At 41.2% G+C, this 18,146-nt stretch overlaps 1 pseudogene; it reads right to left on the reverse strand.

Moving 5' to 3' along the window:
• Nucleotides 1-4,268: 4,268 nt before the first annotated feature.
• Nucleotides 4,269-18,146, reverse strand: part of LOC132865850 (zinc finger protein 585A-like) — a 55,184-nt pseudogene continuing 41,306 nt past the window's right edge.

An 18,146-nucleotide genomic window follows, 5' to 3' on the forward strand; every position in this document is an offset into this window, starting at 1 on the left:
TTACCTCCAATGACATTTTCTTGTCTATCCAGCAGAATGGAATGATCAGTGGTGTCAAAAGCTGCACTAAGGTTAAGCAGCACAAGCAAGGAGACACACCCCTGATCAGGAGCCATTAGTTGGTCATTTACTACTTTAACCAGTGCTCTGGCTCTGCTATGATGAGATCTAAATCCTGATTGATACCTTTTATGGATGTTATTCCCATATCTATGAGCATAACTGTTATGCCACAGTTTTTTCTAGGATTTTGGAGATAAAAGGGAGGTTTGATATTGGCCTATAATGGGACAGCTGACAAGGGTTGAGGTTAGGTTCTTTAATCAAGAGTCTGACACCTGCTATGTAAAAGGATTTAGGTACATAGCCATTGCTAAAAGAATAACTGATTGTTTTTCAAAAAGAGGTTTGATTGCTTCTGGTGTTATTTGTTTAAAGAATCATATAGGTAAGGGGTGAAAAAAATCCCCACAAGTACACAAGTTGAAGATTTGGATTGAATAAGTGAAATTAGTTCGGTCTCTTTAAGGAGTGTAAAACACAAATCATTGCTCATAGTGTTGGATACCTATCTCAAATTGTCTAGTTTCAAATTAATAGTTTGATATTTTTGCCTGATATTTTCAATTTTGCCATTGAAAAAAACTTCATTAAGCCATCGCTACTACATATTGAAGGTTTGCATGTTTCTGTGGTGGTCTTATTCCTAGTTAATTTTGCAAAAGTGTTCCATAAAAATGTAAGATTATTTTTATCATCTATTATGGTGGAGAGAAACATTGAACAAACAGCATTAGAAGCTTGTCTCTGGAGTTCCAGTGGCTCTCATTCCATGCTAATTGGAATACTATCAATTTTGTTTGACACCATTTTCTAATTTTACATGTATTTTGTATGTTTTAAAGGTCCCATGGCATGGTGGTTTGTTGATGCTTTAAACGGGCTCATGGAGGTTTCTGGATGTTATATCCGCAGCCTTTCTCGAAATGAACCCTCGGCACGTAAATATAGCCTCCTGGAAGAAAGCCCCATTTCAGCCCTTTTCCCAGTGCGTCGTTTTGCTAATGAGAAGCATGGAGGCGGGGAAGGGTAGAGGGTGGGGGCGGGTCTTATCATTAATATTCATGACATGTAAACGTGTTACCTCTGATTGGCTAACAGCACTGTGACGCTACCTCCAGTGGGTCAGAACAAGCGGATGTGGGTGTCTTACTATGGCGAGAGAGAAGGAACAAACCGCGAAGGGAAAAATACTGCGCACTGATGTCATTAAGGTGCGACGCAAGGAAATAAAATAAATTCAACAAATGTTTGGGTTTTTACTGAACAAACAAACAAACAAACAAATAAAATGAACAAGTGACTTAAAAAAAAGAATGTGGGTGTCTTTGTAAAAACTGTTTTGACTGGCTATTATAACAAATCATGCTGCATGCTTTTTGGTTTTGTAGCGCAGAGTACCTGGCTAACTGCAGGAAGTGGTTAGCTGCACAGCTAATGTAGCCATTGCAAGGCTAACGTGGCACCGATTTTAAAACACGGCAAAACATAAGCTCATAAGTTACAGTCAATTTCCAGACTAAACTCAGTTTAACAGAGCATGCTGCATGCTTTTTGGTTTTGTAGCGCAGAGTACCTGGATAACTGCAGGAAGCGGTTAGCTGCACAGCTAATGTAGCCATTGCAAGGCTAACGTGGCACCGATTTTAAAACACGGCAAAACGACTTAACAGTTATACACTTACTTGTTCGCTGTTTGTGGCTGATGCGGCAGGGATGCTTGGTACGGACCCAGGCTTCAGTGACAGTTGATGTGCAAAACCTGCCCTGTACTGTCCCAAATTGTGGAAACATTCCTCAGGAAAATGCTTCCGACAAACATACACCGTCTTAGGTAGACTCGACGGCGTATTATTGAAGTAAATAAAATTAAGCCACTGTGTCTTCAGGGGCTTTCCCGTCGGCAGTAAAAACAGACTCTTTTCTGTGTTGTCACATCCATGTACAGCGCAATTTCCATGTTTCGCTCGCTTAGGTGATGCCATGTTGTGTCCTCTATGGTCTCCTCACTACAACTGGGTGGGCAATTCATACAGTGGGTGGGAATCCAGAGGGGGGGCGTGGGGATCATCTCCCTTGCTGACGTAGTAAAGGGAAGAATTTATCAACGCGCTGTTTTGACGCGCCATTCTCAAATGTTGGGCATAGTTTGGTTTACACATTATGAAATTTCTAGCCACTGGGGTGACTTAAGACTGTCAGAGGAACTCATTTTAACGTTAAAAAACCTCAGAAAGTGAAAATTTCATGCCATGGGACCTTTAAGGTGCATGTGTGATTGTTATACCAAGGTGCTAGGGTTTTTTTTCTCCTGAATTATTTTCTTTTAAGTGGAGCTACATTATCTAAAGTAAAGCAGAATGTTGACTCGAAGCATTCAGTTGTCTGATCAAGTTCTGTGAGGTCCAATCATAGTTGATAACCCTGAGAAACTACTGATAAAACTTTATGCAGCAGTTGCTGTGAATGTACTTTTGATGTGATGGTGTGCAGGGTGCATATATTATTGTTAAGACATTTCAAAAAAGATGAGGTAATGGTCTGAGGGGGCATCAGACTGTGGAAGTATGACTATATTTTCTATATTTAATACAAATGCAAGTGCTAGATCAAGAGTGTGACCACTAGGAATCATACAAAAACCTGAACAAAAATAGGGTTAGATCCTATGACATTCTGATTCACCCCTACTGAATCTAGAATGGACACAGATGCTGTTCTCAGAGTCTTCCAGGTGATCAAAACAAATAATGTCTCTAACACTTAATTTGTTGTCTAAAGGTACAACCAGGTTTGAGAAATTCCGCAAATTCAGAAACAACTTCAGAATTTAAACCACGGGTCTGTAAATAATTAGTTGAATCAACTGTGTAGATTTTTTTTAGCTACATACATTAGGATAAAGAACTTCAAGCATACTGAATTTTTGTTCAGGTTTTTGTACAATTCCTAGATTATTATAAACAACTTTGATGCCTTCTCAACCAGTGAGACGAGGTGGATGCATATAGTTGGACGAGCTTCATTTACTGCTCCGTACTCATTTGGTTTGATCGACATTTCCATTAAACATTAAAATCCTGATCAGTAATAATTCCATGAACAATTAGTCTCATGCTGCAGTACTACACTGATAAGTGTTACAGTTAAATCATTATTTGTATGGTGGTAATTAATGACTACTTAAGAGCAAAAGAAAACATTAACAGTCTCATTTTAAACATCACTATAAGGTTACATATTTTAAAACAGTCATAGAACACTGGTCTACAGCCAAAATGCTTCTGAAATAAATATAGTCAAACTTTACTAATTCTGGATCGCTGAGAACGAAAATGAAACTTAAAATTGTTCATTGGCTCGTTTTCAAGATTGGCTCTATGAATAAATCTATGAGTGGGTTTGGATAGTACTTACTTTTTTGGCAAAACAATGAATGATGCAATCTGAAGCCGGTATTGCATCATACATGACATTATGTTATTCTTAGAAGTCACTGATGATGCAATCATAAGTCAACTGACATCACTCTGCTGAACAAATTGTCTTATATCAGCTCAAAAAAAAAAATTCATACAGTGCTATGCACTCGAGATCAAGTCTTTGCTTGACAAGAGATGCTCCGTTTCATGAATACAAGAGACAAGCTGCCAATAAATAAATAAATAAAAACCCACTGCGTACACACAGAATAAGGAGTAAACCTATTCATTACTTAAACATAATTGGTTTTTGCAATTTGGTTCATAATACATTTTATTTATATAAACATTTTGCTGATTTTCTAGTGTTACATAAAGAGAACAGGAATATACAGAAATATCATGTAAACCGACCATAAGCACATGAAGAGACCTAGTTTTACAATTTATATTTAAAACATTACGATCTACACAATGTACATGAGTATAAAATTAAAAATCTTAAATATCTTGGAAGCCATAGCCAATCAGCTGATTAACTGTCACTTCTAATTCAACACACCAAATTTCATAATAGCCAATTTCATCTCTGAAGCAGACAACTTCTGAAAAATTGTTGACCAGTGTAACATGAAAAATAAAGTTCAAAGTACAGGTCCTTTTCAGTCAAAACTATAATAACCATATTTAATTTGACAACTTTAAATCATGCAATGTCTCCGAGTTAGTGCACTTGAAGGTCTTAAATGTAACTAAACAAGCAAACATCTTTCCACACTGTGAGCAGTGATACAGCTTCTATCCTGTGTGAATGCGCTGGTGTTTTTGGAGATCACTCTGACGAGTAAAACTCTTTCCACACTGTAAGCAGTGATACGGTTTCTCTCCTGTGTGAATGCGCTGGTGTATTTGGAGATCACTCTGATGAGTAAAACTCTTCCCACCCTGTGAGCAGTGATGCGGCTTCTCTCCTGTGTGAATGTGCTGGTGTATTTGGAGATCACTCTGACGAGTAAAACTCTTTCCACACTGTGAGCAGTGATACGGCTTCTCTCCTGTGTGAATGCGCTGGTATATTTGGAGATCACTCTGACGAGTAAAACTCTTTCCACACTATGAGCAGTGATACGGCTTCTCTCCTGTGTGAATGCGCTGGTGTGTTTGGAGAGCACTCTGCTGAGTAAAACTCTTCCCACACTGTGAGCAGTGATACGGCTTCTATCCTGTGTGAATGCGCTGGTGTGTTTGGAGATTACTCTGATGAGTAAAACTCTTCCCACACTGTGAGCAGTGATACGGCTTCTCTCCTGTGTGAATGCGCTGGTGTGTTTGGAGATTACTCTGACGAGTAAAACTCTTTCCACACAGTAAGCAGTGATACGGCTTCTCTCCTGTGTGAATGCGCTGGTGTTTTTGGAGATCACTCTGATGAGTAAAACTCTTCCCACACTGTGAGCAGTGATACGGCTTCTCTCCTGTGTGAATGCGCTGGTGTGTTTGGAGATTACTCTGATGAGTAAAACTCTTCCCACACTGTGAGCAGTGATACGGCTTCTCTCCTGTGTGAATGCGCTGGTGTGTTTGGAAATGACTCTGCTGAGTAAAACTCTTCCCACACTGTGAGCAGTGATACGGCTTCTCTCCTGTGTGAATGCGCTGGTGTATTTGGAAATGACTCTGATGAGTAAAACTCTTCCCACACTGTGAGCAGTGAAACGGCTTCTCTCCTGTGTGAATGCGCTGGTGTATTTGGAAATGACTCTGATGAGTAAAACTCTTTCCACACTGTGAGCAGTGATACGGCTTCTCTCCTGTGTGAATGCGCTGGTATATTTGGAGATCACTCTGACGAGTAAAACTCTTTCCACACTATGAGCAGTGATACGGCTTCTCTCCTGTGTGAATGCGCTGGTGTGTTTGGAGAGCACTCTGCTGAGTAAAACTCTTCCCACACTGTGAACAGTGATACGGCTTCTCTCCTGTGTGAATGCGCTGGTGTGTTTGGAGATTACTCTGATGAGTAAAACTCTTCCCACACTGTGAGCAGTGATACGGCTTCTCTCCTGTGTGAATGCGCTGGTGTGTTTGGAGATTACTCTGACGAGTAAAACTCTTTCCACACTGTAAGCAGTGATACGGTTTCTCTCCTGTGTGAATGCGCTGGTGTTTTTGGAGATCACTCTGACGAGTAAAACTCTTTCCACACTGTAAGCAATGATACGGTTTCTCTCCTGTGTGAATGCGCTGGTGTGTTTGGAGATTACTCTGATGAGTAAAACTCTTCCCACACTGTGAGCAGTGATACGGCTTCTCTCCTGTGTGAATGCGCTGGTGTGTTTGGAGATCACTCTGACGAGTAAAACTCTTTCCACACTGTGAGCAGTGATACGGCTTCTCTCCTGTGTGAATGCGCTGGTGTGTTTGGAGATTACTCTGATGAGTAAAACTCTTCCCACACTGTGAGCAGTGATACGGCTTCTCTCCTGTGTGAATGCGCTGGTGTGTTTGGAGATTACTCTGACGAGTAAAACTCTTTCCACACTGTAAGCAGTGATACGGCTTCTCTCCTGTGTGAATGCGCTGGTGTTTTTGGAGATCACTCTGTTGAGTAAAACTCTTCCCACACTGTGAGCAGTGATACGGCTTCTCTCCTGTGTGAATGCGCTGGTGTGTTTGGAGATTACTCTGATGAGTAAAACTCTTCCCACACTGTGAGCAGTGATATGGCTTCTCTCCTGTGTGAATGCGCTGGTGTATTTGGAAATGACTCTGCTGAGTAAAACTCTTCCCACACTGTGAGCAGTGATACGGCTTCTCTCCTGTGTGAATGCGCTGGTGTATTTGGAAATGACTCTGATGAGTAAAACTCTTCCCACACTGTGAGCAGTGAAACGGCTTCTCTCCTGTGTGAATGCGCTGGTGTGTTTGGAGAGCATTCTGCTGAGTAAAACTCTTCCCACACTGTGAGCAGTGATACGGCTTTTCCCCTGTGTGAATGCGCTGGTGTGTCTTGAGTGCATTCTGATAACTAAAACTCTTTCCACAATCTGAGCAGTGGTGAATTTCCTTCTGTATATCATTATTGGAAGTATCAGAATGGATAATATCAGTTGATGTTGGTTGACGACTGGAGCATTTGGAGGGGATCTGAAGCTTATATTTAATCTCTCCTGATTCTCGCAGTCTCACGTACTCTTTATAGTGGCATCTCTTGATATGCTTGTCGAGGTAAACTGGAGATGCATCGGAACGAGGGCATGTGGAGCATGAAAAGACTTGCAGCAGAGCGTTCTTTACTTCTGGAGAAATGAAAGGACAAAAATAACAAATTGAACATGAAATGCAACAAGATTATAAAATATAACAACACTAACCCAATGTAAGGAGTGCTTTTATTAAAACTTAATCAAGATTCTACATGAATTAAGACTGAGACAAAAACAAAAGGTTGCAGACTAAGATATAGCAGCCTCTAGCTTGGAATACTGGGAGATTCAATAAGGTCCTGGAACAGCAGCTATGCACAGCATTGGCCATAGCCCCGTAGGTCTGAGCGACCAAAGGGGAGTTGTTGGTTCCTGTTGGACATCATGTCAAGTCTAGGTAATGGCAAGCCTAGCCTTATTTACATCTCATCCAGGATTGAGAAGGAAACTCAGCCCTCACATTCAAGGTTCTGAAAGATCAAAAAATGGGCCTTATTTATCAAACTGGATATGGATAGATTTATTTGCAAATAGTTTCTAGTAGCATTTACACAAGCAAATATGTATTTTCTATCTGGATTTTTTATATGGATTAGGTTGTCAAGTTTAAAAACACTTATTAATTTCAATTACACACTAATTTCATGAAATTAAGTTTTGTGGGATTTTTTGAAGCCCCATGATTCATATTAATGTAAATGATGAAAGCAAGCCAACATCCACAAATTAAGACATATAACAATAGTCAATTAATTTAAATGTAGGTGTATAAAAAAAAAAGGGACACACTGCATCGGTTCAGATGGCATTCAAGTAGGTCTGCAGAAGTAGGAATTTCCTTACTGCAGTATTTGAAGAATGCCACTGTGTGATTTGTCATAATAAAGCAACCAAACCTCCATGTGTTTAATTGTTCATTAATTCATCAGACACTATTTGTTCCTTAACATGTTGAAGTTCTTCAGCTGTAAGAGTTTAAAGTGCATATCCTGGACCAATTTATTTATTTTATATATGAAAAGTATGTCCCTTTACACACTCATCCAGAAGGGTAATTTTGCACAAGACCATCTGTCGACAGCAGAAAAAAATAAAATAACAAAATGCGTCTGGAAAAATCCCAAGGGAGTCTGGAGCCAGATTCGTGACGTCACCTGCGGAAGTGCCAGCAGGCTGCGAGAGCTTGCACGGTTTAAGTACACAGCCTGTGTAGACCAAACGCTCCCATTTCTCTCTCATTGTCCGGTCTTTTGGGAAACGATGAGTACTAATCCCATCATGATTGGTGTTGCTACACCCTCCTACGATACATCTGTTAACCATTTTAATAATTATGTGATAACGTTGAAGAAATTTGCAGAAAACCACCAGGTCGTTTTCTCATAAATAAACCAGCGCTGACGTAGGATTCAGAGGGAGGCGTTCCGAACGCGACATCACGAAAATCAGTGTTTGCCGGGAAATTCAAATGCCAAGTTTTTCCAGAGGCAGACCAATTCGCCTCAAATGGCTTGATTTCAACTGAATTTTTCTGGTATTGCGCAAGGTAAAAAAATTTCAGAGAATGCAGAAATGTTATAGATATTTGACCAAAGTTTAATATAAAATAGGAGAATTACATTGATTTGCTCCTGAATTTACCTGTGATATGCACTTTAAGGAGCTAAAATTTAACATAATTAAAAAGATAAGTTCTCCATGGTATGACTCTTGTGGAATTATTGAATTCCATAAAAATACTAAAACTGTTATTGCCTGTTAAATTGCTTGATAATATAACCATCACATATGCTCCTGAAATAAAGCAAATGTATTGCAATTGATTTTTATAATGGTTGATGGGTTTGACTGACATCTGCATTATCCAATTAACAACTTAGTGTTAAAAATGTGTGTTTTCAACTAACTTCTTTCCAGCCAGCTGGTTATATTGCACTGAAGGTATTATAATGCCACACCCCCTCCCCAGTGTTTCTGTAATATGGGGAGGTCTAACATTATCCTATATTATGTGTTTGCTGTGACAGGGCATTCCCCCCCCCCCGATTTCTCCCCAATTTTCTCCCTAATTTAGCCATGGCCAATTCCCACCCATCAGACTCCTCTCCAGTATCACATAACAGCTACCAACTAGGGAGGGCTATCATGTGCTTCCTCCAAGACAAGAAACACCAGTTGACCATGTTTTACTCATACAATGTCAGGGGGTTGCAAAGCACACTCGGACGAAAGCCCAATCCACTTACTTCCTATTAAATGTGCTCTCACACACCCATGACTGGCCAGTATAACTGACAGGGCAGAGAAGAGAGAGCATGCCATCTCTCCCTCCCAGAGAGCCCAGACAATTTTGCTCTCGAGCTCCCAACCACAGATGATTGTGGCGTCATCAGGATTTGAAAGTGGCAATACCTGGATGATGGGGAGGATGACGGGGACAACACTTTTCTGCTGTGCCACTCGGGATCCACAGGGCATGCATTTTACGCTACTTCTGGTTAAACTGGGCATGATGAATAAAACTACAACAATATCTTGTGGTTTACTATATACAGTGGTGCTTGAAAGTTTGTGAACCTTTTAGAATTTTCTATATTTCTGCATAAATATGACCTAAAACATCAGATTTTCACACAAGTCCTAAAAGTAGATAAAGAGAACACAGTTAAACAAATGAGACAACAATATTATACTTGGTCATTTATTTATTGAGGAAAGTGATCCAATATTACATATCTGTGAGTGGCAAAAGTATGTGAAACTCTAGGATTAGCAGTTAATTTGAAGGTGAAATTAGAGTCAGGTGTTTTCAATCAATGGGATGACAATCAACTGTGAGTGGGCACCATTTTATTTAAAAAACAGGGATATATTAAAGTCTGACCTTCACAACACATTTGTGGAAGTGTATCATGGCATGAACAAAGGAGATTTCTGAGGACCTCAGAAAAAGCGTTGTTGATGCTCATCAGGCTGGAAAAGGTTACAAAACTGTCTCTAAAGAGTTTGGACTCCACCAATCCACAGTCAGACAGATTGTGTACAAGTAGAGGAAATTCAAGACCATTGTTACTATCCCCAGGAGTGGTCAACCAACAGAGATAACTCCAAGAGCAAGGCGTGTAATAGTCGGTGAAGTCACAAAGGACCCCAGAGTAACTTCTAAGCAACTGAAGGCCTCTCTCACATCGGCTAATGTTACTGTTCATGAGTCCACCATCAGGAGAACACAGAACAACAATGGTGTGCATGGTAGGGCTGCAAGGAGAAAGCCACTGCTCTCCAAAAAGAACATTGCTGCTCGTCTGCAGTTTGCTAAAGATCACATGGACAAGCCAGAAGGCTATTGGAAAAATGTTCTGTGGACGGATGAGACCAAAATAGAACTTTTTGGTTTAAATGAGAAGCGTTACGTTTGGAGAAAGGAAAACACTGCATTCCAGCATAAGAACCTTATCCCATCTGTGAAACATGGTGGTGATACTATCATGGTTTGGGCCCGTTTTGATGCATCTGGGCCAGGACGGCTTGCCATCATTGATGGAACAATGAATTCTGAATTATACCAGTGAATTCTAAAGGAAAATGTCAGGACATCTGTCCATGAACTGAATCTCAAGAGAAGGTGGGTCATGCAGCAAGACAACGACCCTAAGCACACAAGTTGTTCTACCAAAGAATGGTTAAAGAAGAATAAAGTTAATGTTTTGGAATGGCCAAGTCAAAGTCCTGACCTTAATCCAATCAAAATGTTGTGGAAAGACCTGAAGCGAGCAGTTCATGTGAGGAAACCCACCAACATCCCAGAATTGAAGCTGTTCTGGATGGAGGAATGGGCTAAAATTCCTCCAAGCCAGTGTGCAGGACTGATCAACAGTTTCCATAAATAATAATAATAATAATAGTTAAATTTATATAGCGCCTTTCAAAAAAACCAAGGACGCTTTACAATTATAGACAAGGAAAGAAAAAATAAATAAAAACATAATAAAAAGTCCACCAAGTAGGGGTCAGGATGTAATTCCCATGGTGTAGCAGCCACAGTCCCACCAAAAGGCGCATGAAAACAAGTCCCACATCTCCAGCACCGCCGCCGTGATGCCGTCAGCAACATCGCTTGAACATCACGCCATGGATCCACACAGTGAGCAGAGAAGCTCCTCCACGCAGAGCACTGGTGTGTCCCAAACCGCCTGCACAGCCGCCGCGATGCCACCGAGCAACATCACTCGGAACATCACGCCAAGCGTTAAAGCACAGAGCGCTGGACAACCACGATGTAAATTGAGCAACAGGCTCACTGCAGTCCACAGCTGGGAGTGCAGGCATCACCCAAAGCGAACCAAGGCCTGGAGGGAACCGACGCCCCAAACTGGGTCCGGGGCTACACCACAACCGGCGGACAAAACACTCAAATAAACACCAAACTACACAAACACACAGGAAAGAAAAAAAAATAGAAAAAGAAATAAAATAAGAGCTCTGGTGAGAAGCGGCAGCCAGAACGCGCACGACGTACTCTCAACCGGAAACGGAAACGAAAAAAATGTTTAGTTGCAGTTATTGCTGCACAAGGGGGTCACACCAAATACTGAAAGCAAAGGTTCACATATTTTTGCCACTTACAGATATGTAATATTGGATCATTTTCCTCAATAAATAAATGACCAAGTATAATATTTTTGTTTCATTTGTTTAACTGGGTTCTCTTTATCTACTTTTAGGACTTGGGTGAAAATCTGATGATGTTTTAGGTCATATTTATGCAGAAATATAGAAAATTCTAAAGGGTTCACAAACTTTCAAGCACCCCTGTAGTCAGTTTTGCAATAGCAAGATATGCAGTGGGTGGACTTCACGTGTCTCAAAGGAAGCTGATAGACTTCACCCTCTCTGGTTGGTCACGGTCATATGATCGAGAAGACCTACCTGGTTGGTGGAACAGGCCAAAATGAGTTCTCTGGGGAATGCTCTAGTTCTTGCAGACTGCATTGTACAACAGCTTTCATCCCAGAAACACTGGTAGGCTCAGAAACGTCATGAAATGATGCAGAAAATAACCTCTATAACCTCTTAGACAAAAGTAACACCTTGCTGTCTGGTTGTTCCTGTAGGTGCAGGACTGAGTTCTTTGGTGTACTCCTCTTCATACCACACCAAGAGCTCCTGTCCTGGGTTAATGGATCGACAGCAACGATACAGAATTCCCCCTTGATACTCAAATGCCACAAGATTCTGTTCTTCTTCATTACGGGCACAATTCACATACCTAAAAAAGTGAGGCAATGTTTCAGAAAAAGGTAAAAAATCAGATCAGAGTTACAGACTTGGAGAAAGCACGGTGGAGATATCAATGACATGAAGATAAAGCTCTTCCAACAAATGAGGAGCTGTAAAATCAAATCACTAAAATGACCCAACAGCTGGTGTACTGCTCACCTCATCCAATTCACACGCGTCTCTCTTTTGGCATCGATGTATTCTTCACACTGCATGCTCCTGTATACCTGTAGAAAAATACCACATTTACTTTTTTTTTTTACACAAAATCAATACAGTGGGGCAAAAAAGTATTTAGTCAGCCACCAATTGCGCAAGTTCTCCCACTTAAAAAGATGAGAGAGGCCTGTAATATTCATCATAGGTACACTTCAACTATGAGAGACAGAATGGGGGGAAAGAATCCAGGAAATCACATTGTAGCATTTTTAATGAATTAATTGGTAAATTCCTTGGTAAAATAAGTATTTGGTCATCTACAAACAAGCAAGATTTCTGGCTCTCACAGACCTGTAACTTCTTTAAGAGGCTCCTCTGTCCTCCACTCGTTACCTGTATTAATGGCACCTGTTTGAACTCGTTATCAGTATAAAAGACACCTGTCCACAACCTCAAACAGTCACACTCCAAACTCCACTATGGCCAAGACCAAAGAGCTGTCAAAGGACACCAGAAACAAAATTGTAGACCTGCACCAGGCTGGGAAGACTGAATCTGCAATAGGTAAGCAGCTTGGTGTGAAGAAATCAACTGTGGGAGCAATTATTAGAAAATGGAAGACATACAAGACCAATGATAATCTCCCTCGAGCTGGGGCTCCACGCAAGATCTCACCCCGTGGGGTCAAAATGATCACAAGAACGATGAGCAAAAATCCCAGAACCACACGGGGGGACCTAGTGAATGACCTGCAGAGAGCTGGGACCAAAGTAACAAAGGCTACCATCAGTAACACACTACGCCGCCAAGGATTCAAATCCTGCAGTGCCAGACGTGTCCCCCTGCTTAAGCCAGTACATGTCCAGGCCCATCTGAAGTTTGCTGGAGAGCATTTGGATGATCCAGAAGAGGATTGGGAGAATGTCATATGGTCAGATGAAACCAAAATAGATCTTTTTGGTAAAAACTCAACTTGTCGTGTTTGGAGGAGAAAGAATGCTGAGTTGCATCCAAAGAACACCATACCTACTGTGAAGCATGGGGGTGGAAACATCATGCTTTGGGGCTGTTTTTTCTGCAAAGGGACCAGGACGACTGATCCGTGTAAAGGAGAGAATGAATGGGGCCATGTATCGTGAGATTTTGAGTGAAAACCTCCTTCCATCAGCAAGGGCATTGAAGATGAAACGTGGCTGGGTCTTTCAGCATGACAATGATCCCAAACACACCGCCCGGGCAACGAAGGAGTGGCTTCGTAAGAAGCATTTCAAGGTCCTGGAGTGGCCTAGCCAGTCTCCAGATCTCAACCCCATAGAAAATCTTTGGAGGGAGTTGAAAGTCCGTGTTGCTCAGCGACAGCCCCCAAACATCACTGCTCTAGAGGAGATCTGCATGGAGGAATGGGCCAAAATACCAGCAACAGTGTGTGAAAACCTTGTGAAGACTTACAGAAATTGTCTGACCTCTGTCATTGCCAACAAAGGGTATATAACAAAGTATTGAGATGAACTTTTGTTATTGACCAAATACTTATTTTCCACCATAATTTGCAAATAAATTCTTTAAAAATCAGACAATGTGATTTTTCTGGATTTTTTTTTCTCATTTTGTCTCTCATAGTTGCGGTATACCTATGATGAAAATTGCAGGCCTCTCTCATCTTTTTAAGTGGGAAAACTTGCACAATTGGTGACTGACTAAATATATTTTTGCCCCACTGTATATGGCTTTAAATGAGGTTTACAGAAACAAGAACAATGGCTCATGCCAATATTATTAAGCCTCACGAAGGCTGAATTAAAGGTTTTTGACTGTATCGTAAGATTCACAAAACAGCTGACAAGCTCCGAGATGAATTTCGTAACTATAGGAAAATGCAGGCAAGGCTTTATCAGAATTTAGGCAAAGGAAAGGTTTCTCATAAAAGGCTTTATTTCTGACATGGCAAAGCTGTACTGTGAATCAGACCTCTCTGATAAATATCTATCTGTCCCTTGCGTTTTGGTCTCTAAACAGACAACTACAAAAATACACAACTTTACAAGTCAGTTCTGTCTCTAAATGGGTTTTATATAAAATATTTTTGATCTGGACAAGTAATATTTATTTGGGCACCAATGTTGTTTTAGTTCAGTGTAGCAGTGTTCATCTTTAATTTAAATGATTTTAAATTTACTTTTAGTCTTGTGTCCTGAAAATAGTAGTTACATTTTAGTCTTTTTTTTTTTTTTGGTCAAGATTTCATCAATGGAACTCAATTTTAATTTTAGTCTAATTCTATCAATGTTTTAATCATAATTTCCTCAGACAGTTGCATGGTACTTGTAAAATATGCCCTGCAGTTTTAAGAGGGCCTGTTGCAGCAGGGGTTTAGCCAGATTCCCCCCCAGCATATGGCTGGTTTTGTCACTATGCAGAAGTTACAGTACTCAGCATAAATGAGTACACCCCCTTTTGAAAAGTAACATTTTAAACAATCTCAATGAACACAAACAATTTCCAAAATGTTGACAAGACAAAGTTTAATATGACATCTGTTTAACTTATAACGTGAAAATAAGGTTAATAATATAACTTAGATTGCACGTTTTTTTTTTTTCAGTTTTACTCAAATTAGGGTGGTGCAAAAATGAGTAGACCCCACAACAAAAACTACTACATCTAGTACTTTGTATGGCCTCCATGATTTTTAATGACATCACCAAGTCTTCTAGGTATGGAATGAACAAGTTGGCGATATTTTGCAACATCAATCTTTTTCCATTCTTCAACAATGACCTCTTTTAGTGACTGGATGCTGGATGGAGAGTGATGCTCAACTTGTCTCTTCAGAATTCCCCAAAGAAAATAAATTTCTTTACACCACAAAGGTGAAGGCTACAAGATGATCAGCAAAGCTTTACTTATCAGTCAGAATACTGTAGCAAAAGTGGTACAAAAATTTAAGAAAGATGGAACTGCAACCATCTCACAGAGACGTCCAGGTCGTCCACGGAAGTTAACACCTCGACAGGAGCGTCTTCTGATGAGAAGGGTTGAAGAAAATTGGCATGCAAGTTCACTGTAGTTACCTAAAGAAGTAGAAAGCCAAACTGGGGTGACTATTTCCGGTGACACAATACGGCGTACACTGCAGAGGAATGGCATGCATGGATGCCGTCCACAAAAGAAGCCTCTACTAAAGCCCAGGCACAAAAAAGCCTGCCTCGAGTTTGCCAGGGCCTATGCTGACAAAGATGAAGCCTACTGGGACTCTATACTCTGGAGTGAGGAGACCAAGATAAATGTTTTTGGAACTGATGGCTTAAAAACTGTATGGCATCGCAAAGGTGAGGAATACAAAGAAAAATGCCTGGTGCCTACAGTGAAACATGGTGGTGGCAGTGTCCTTATGTGGGGCTGCATGAGTGCTGCTGGTGTCGGGGAGCTGCATTTCATTGATGGCATGAATTCACAGATGTATTGCTCTATACTGAAAGAGAAGATGCTACCATCACTCCATGCCCTTGGTCGTCGTGCACTTTTCCAACATGGCAATGATCCTAAACACACATCTAAGGCCACTGTTGGATGTCTGAAGAAGAACAGGGTGAAAGTGATTCAGTGGCCAAGTATGTCTCCTGATCTGAACCCAATTGAACACCTATGGGGAATTCTGAAGAGACAAGTTGAGTATCACTCTCCATCCAGCATCCGGTCACTAAAAGAGGTCATTGTTGAAGAATGGAAAAAGATTGATATTGCAAAATGTCGCCAACTTGTTCATTCCATGCCTAGAAGACTTGGTGTTGTCATTAAAAATCATGGAGGCCATACAAAGTACTAGATGTAGTAGTTTTTCTTGTGGGGTGTACTCATTTTTGCACCACCCTAATTTGAGTAAAACTGAAAAATGTATAATCTAAGTTATATTATTAACCTTACTTTCACATTATAAGTTACAGATGTTATTTTAAACTTTGTCTTGTCAACATTTTGGAAATTGTTTGTGTTCATTGAGATTGTTTAAAATGTTACTTTTCAAAGGGGGTGTACTCATTTACGCTGAGCACTGTATGTGGAGTAAGCCACAACTGTAATGGTGATGAGCGCTATTTTCATATGAAGACGTTACTTTTGGGCCTTTTCCACTACCCTTTTTCAGCTCACTTCAGCCCAACACGGCTCGCGTTTTGACTACCTCAGAGCAGCACGACTGGGCTCACTTCAGCCTTACTCAGCACCCAAAACTCGCACGGTTTTGGAGTGGGGCTGAAGTGAGCCCAAGCGAGCCCAGTGGGGCTAGGGGCGTGAGGAGACACTCCCCTGTGCACTGATTGGTGAGGAGGAGTGTCCTCACATGCCCACACACACCCCGCGAGCACACTGGGATCTGTAAACACCGTAAACCCGGAAGAAGCCTTATGTGCCTTATGCCTCTTTCTGAAGCCTTATGCGCCTCGCCTCATCTACACGCTCTTGCCAGTATCTGTTGGCGTTGTCGGTGACAACAAGCCACAGCACCAAGACCAGCAATACTAATGACTCCATGTCCTCCATGTTTATTGTTTACTATCCAGGTCGTGAGACTACCGCTTAAAAGTTCACTGATGTCACTGTTTGCACCGCCTAACGACATCACGTGACGTCCACCCACTTTCGCTAACTCCACCCAATGTGTCCACCCACTTCCAGCCAGCACAGTTCAGCGCGGTTGTAGTCGAAATGCAACCCCAACAGCCCCACTCAGCTCGACTCAGCCCAACTCAGCACCGCACGGCTCAGCCCAACTCAGCCGCGTTGGTAGTGGAAAAGCCCCATTTGTTCAGACCAATGCCGTGTGTGTGTCCTGACTCATATACCCGTTAGAATCCAGGAGCATTATGAAAGCCATGCGAGCAGGGAAGTGAGCGAGTCTAGCAAACCGGATTCACTCCCACTTCCCAACTACGGTCAGGAACGTGAAAAAGAGGGAAGGCAACATACTGGAATGGATTTTGCTCAGGATATTTCCCCTAGCTGTAAAAATTCCCTTAAGAAGTAAGCTAGGATGACTGTCTGAACAGAACCAGCTATCTTGGGTCACATTTATTCGTCAGGGCATAATGAACAGAGATTTTGCTGCATTTTGCTCCGGTCAATCACAACCAAGTTAGCTAATGCACATTAACATTCTACACTAATGCAGTGTGCAGCAGTGAAACAAAATTAAAGGAGGAGCTAAAAAACAAACAAACCAGGCATTAGAGGCATAGGCTTCCAAATGTTTAAAAAAAAATAAATCCACAAACTGTTTGGGCATCAGCACCCTGAATTGGCCTGCAATGCCATTTTCAAGGACCAGAATGAAGAGCTTAAAATGGACGTTAAAACATAGCTATAGACTAGGCTGTTGCCTCCCGCGGTTACCAGAGGACTAGCCCCCCTGTAACCCTTGCTGTATAGGTGAGAGGCCGAGGGCTATGGAAACGAAGGTCAGCGCCGCCCAATGTGCCTGACTGCATGGAGTGGGAAGGACTTTAGAGATGGGCTAGGCTGCATGTTCACTTAAAACTGCTGTAACTTGCCCAACCATAACTGACTATCATATGTACCAGAGATTTCCAAGCTTGTTGGGGCTGAAGCACATCAAAAGGTCAAATCAGAATGTCAAGGCACACAAAATTAAAAGTTGGCTATCGATTATGAAGAATGTCACACATTATGATGGCCTAGAAGGTCATTTGCAAAATTTGACCCAGATTGCACTACAGCAGATTGTCAAATAATTATTAAAACAGATAGGTAAATCAGACAGGCAATTGTATAATTTATTAAAAATGTGAGGCAACGCTCAGTAGAGCAATTCCAGCGTTATGGACGTGACACTTGAACTCAAAATGGCAACAAATGACCCAGTGCATGTTTTATTGTCTCCCAGTATTTAAACAGGTGTTGCATATTTTAAGGCTGTGCCATACTGGAGAAGTGATAGAACAAGAACAATTCCCATAGTACATCTAGGGCATGCCAGAAAATGCCAATAAAAGATGCGTTATGG

This window comes from Neoarius graeffei, chromosome 18 (genome assembly GCF_027579695.1).
Source record: "Neoarius graeffei isolate fNeoGra1 chromosome 18, fNeoGra1.pri, whole genome shotgun sequence".
In the NCBI taxonomy this organism is placed as follows: Eukaryota; Metazoa; Chordata; class Actinopteri; order Siluriformes; family Ariidae; genus Neoarius; species Neoarius graeffei.